A 4,479-nucleotide genomic window follows, 5' to 3' on the forward strand; every position below is an offset into this window, starting at 1 on the left:
AAAATAACAAGTACAAAGAAATCTTAATAGTAACCCAGTGACCCCATCCGCTTTTCTATTATTTTCCAGGTAATCCCAATAGATGAATTAACAAACCAAAATTAACTCTGATCGCACATCATTTCAGATATAACTACTTGCCATAACGAATGCCTTAGCGAAACGTATAATTGTAAAGTGAATCTACAAATAAGCGAGAAAATGAACCTAGACACTCACACGAAAATACGTAGAGTGGTATTTAGAACGAGAAAACCATTATGGCAAATTAAACAAAATTAATGAATAGAATATATTAAAGTGAGTGAACGCAGACGGGGAGTGAGACATTAATGTTTTCGGAGGTGACATTGAATGAAGTGAGAATTATATAGTAAATTATTAACTAATTAAACTGTAAGCAAAAGGAAATTACTTGAAAAAATAAGGTTGCAATTACTGTAATAGAGAGAATGGAAAGCGAGGAATGAAATGACCATAATGAGTAATCGTAAGTCCTGCTATTATAATCGATTTCGCCCGTCCACTTGTTAGGCACTGGCTGTCATTCGATGCCAACTTTCGTTATTCCATTAGTCAATAAGTAGGTCAGTAATTATGTGGTAAGACTGGAGGAATTCACTCCAAGAGAAGTCTCATTTCGCTTTACGAGGGAATCTTGAAAAAGGATTCCATATCAATTTAAAGGATTAAGAGAATTTAATTTTCAGACTACATTGTATGTATTGATATTATTTCCATTAAATTTCCCATATCATTGTTATTTTTTTTTCATTTTTTCAAAATAAGAATTGGGTTCGAGACCTCGTGGATGAATTAACGAAGTAATTCTGGTCATACGCGATATATCTGAGAGGCAAAATTCTAGGGGCAAAATTACATACCCTGAAAAAAATGGGAGACGGCGTTTTGAAAGGAAAGAGGGGTATAGCTTGACAGTGAAGATATGAAAATTTTCAAGTTTTTCTTTTCAAGAGAAAAATTACAATTCCAAATCTCCATGCATTTTTCTGAAAATTATGTGCAGTTTTTGTTAATCTTTCAACAAACAGGCCACTTTAACATAAATTTTTGAACTTAAAAATGACCCTTCATATCCAAGATTAATTCATTTATGACCTCAGTCGTTGGAGATCTACGTTACCAATTTTTACTGTGACTTTATTGTATACTATTTTGGCGAGCGCGTGAAATTTCAGGGAAATTATAAAAAAATAAGCGAATACTGGTAATCGATTCAAAAGAAAGTCAACCAAATTACAAAAGAAAAATTGGTCACTCCCTTTTAAAAGTAAATGAACTGAAACAAATTTTATTTTAACTTAATTAACTGTAAGAAAATTATAGGAAACATTTGCCTGGTGTTCTAGTCCCATTAGTTTCCTGATTATCTTCTTGCAAGTAATCTCATAATTTAACTAATGCAATAATTTAGTAATAACTAAATTGACGAAACCAGTTCTACAGAATGCGTATTTGCTGCCAGAAAATCGTTTGTTGCCACTATAATTTGGAATAAGAATAGGGAAGAGATTCACAATTGTCTAGATTTTTTTCACGTGTAAATAATTTTTCTTTGAAAAATACTTTTCTTGTGTATGTGTACTACTTTGAATCTAAGAGTTACCGTCATTTGTCAGAAACCGTTTACAAAGCGAAATAAGATTAATTGCCACTACATTACTGCACCTGCTTCGAAAAAAAGAATAGAAAATCCGTCATGAACATTGACTTTCGCTTCCTGAAATCCCCGGACCCCCGTATCGATGAAATATGCAATCGACGTGACCAGAGTGAGAAGAAAAATCAATAAACCCCATGAGTCAATTTATGAAAAACCCATTCATGGCTGTGGAGTTCGATTTTCCTAAAAATCGAAGAAAGAAAATAATCTGAATCGTTGAACGTAAATCGATGCCAGGAGATTGTTATCGATGCAAGGGATAGGGTGAACTGTCCAATTATGGAAAAGTGCTGATGACTGGAACGATTTCAATATTTATTTTTTTGTTAACTGCAGATACTTATGGGTATTTAACAAAACAATATTATTCCATTTATTTTATTCTAACTATATTGAGAAAAAAATAGCTACTGATGCTCTCACGTTATTATCCCGTTATGTAATTATAGATGTTCCATGAATTGTCAGTTCATCCCATTCCAAGTTTTCCGATATGATACGCCCGGTGACGAACGACGATCGTCGCATATCAAATATTAAAATTAAGCTATTAGAAACCCAGAACGCAATGGAAAACGACAAGTGGTATCGCACTATCTTCAATCCAAAATCATAATGAAAAAATTCTAGGGGCTTGATCGAAACCAGTGACACAAAGCATCACCAGCGGGCTGAATAATAACCAAAAAAAAAAAAAAACGATTTGAGAAACGTGAAACCAAAAAAAGTATAAGATTAATTGAGTATCAAAGGGGGAAAATTAAATAAAATAAGCAACGTAGAAGGGATTCTAGCCTTACGATGAAGGGTCGATCATTTTCTAACCGCTGTAATTTATATCTAAATAGTAAAAAAAAATCTAAAAAAAACATTACAAAAAAAGTGAAAAAGTGTATCTGTGGGCCGTTGTGTACGTGGAGTGCTGCAGTAATAAAAACACCTCTGAACTGCAGCACTTCGACCAACAATGTCCGTATGCACTGGTGCACAGATAAGCGTGTACATAAAAAAATAGGAAGGACAAATAATGAATTGATAAAGCAAACCACAAAGTATGTTAATCCCTGCGGCCTCTCGCCACCTCCACCTCCATCTGCGGGAAAGAGTGTCTGGGATTTAGGGGCAATCGACAGTAAAAATAGATGAAAATTTTGGGATTTTAATCCCAGACACTCAACCTATTGATGTCTTTGAGGGGGCATGTGATAGATTAATCAGATTGCGCAAAATGACTCTTTTCGAGGTCAAAAAACGAAAGAAATGATGAATAATTTTGAAGCATTATCCACTATAGGTCGATGCTCCTGTGATGAGGAGCGAGTGGCGAATGAAAAATTCTAGATGCCTTTTTCTCTGTTTATTGGTACGATGTTTTTTGGAGGAAAAGACGTAACTTATTGCCGGAATCATCCCCGAGGTATATCATATATCAGCATTCTAATGTATAGAGACGAAAATACGAGCCGGAGAGGATTAATTTTGCATTAGTCAGGAAACCGTTAAGCCAAGAGAACAAATTTCATAAACAAAGATATTCAAAATTAAATGGAAACGAAAAAGGTCCATTTGATTGATGCTGCTCTATTAAAGTCGTGTTTATTATAGATAAATCACAGTATTGGATAAAGAACTGTGATTTGACAGGCTACCAGGTGTTTTTTTTTTAATTCTTCTCTATATCTGCAGTTGAATATTAGAGTTTCCATTCAAGCCACGTCTGCCCTATTTTCCAAGAAAATTGAATTATTATCAAATTGCAAATCCAAAATGCGCCTTTTCCCTGTCAGTCGAAAGAAATTTATTTTGTACAACGACAGTTTTTGAGATTCTCAAAAATTTTAGTGATTTATTCATAAAAATGTAAACACATGATAAAATCCTTGGCAAAATGTTCATGATTGCTTTTTTTTTAACGCAAACTGATATCAACTTTAAGGCCCGGGTGGACCATCTACCGAACGTCATCTTTTGTTTAAATTTCATCTTTTTAGCCCACAATATATTAAAATTTAGGATCAAATTTGTGTTGCAAGAAGCACTTGAATGGACATAAAAAAATAATGAAAAAAAAAGTGGTAAAATTATTAAAGGGCACTGAAGAGCGCTATTGTTTTAAAGGGGTCTACCAACTTTATTAAAAAATAATAAAGAATACATAGCTCATGATATATGACATATACAGATGTATATATATCTGATATATAATGGCGGCCACAAATCTAATGTGTTGCATCATGGTAACCAACGTATTTTTTGTATCATTTTTTAGTCAACTTGGTAGATCCCTTTTAAATAATATCGCTCTTTAGCGCCCTTCAATAATTTTTCCTCTTTTTTTTCATTAGTTTTTTATACCCATTTAACTGCTTACCGCAACACAAATTTGATTCCAAATTTTAATGTATTTTAGGCTAAAATTATCAAATTTAAACAAAAGATGACGTTCGATAGATAACCCACCCTGGTCTCAATGGGAATTCTTTTGCGTTTTGTTTTTGATCCAAACACCTCATGATACGTCTTTTCTCCTAAAAATAATCGATTAACGTTCATCAAGTATCCAAATCGACCTCCTGAAATACGCAATTGTTCATAATTATTTACATATCCATTGTTCTTTTGAAACTCAACAAAGCCCTCACATTGAGAGAAAGAATTGCTTCGGCCAACCAAATTTACTTGCCACAATTGAATGTATATAGATATTTGCATTGGAAATGCGTGGAGTATTAGTAAATCTACTTGACGAAAGTAATATTCATTCTCAATGTATTTCTTCAAACTTCCTAAGCATC

This window comes from Fopius arisanus, unplaced genomic scaffold (assembly GCF_000806365.1).
Source record: "Fopius arisanus strain USDA-PBARC FA_bdor unplaced genomic scaffold, ASM80636v1 scaffold00019, whole genome shotgun sequence".
NCBI classification, from domain to species: Eukaryota; Metazoa; Arthropoda; class Insecta; order Hymenoptera; family Braconidae; genus Fopius; species Fopius arisanus.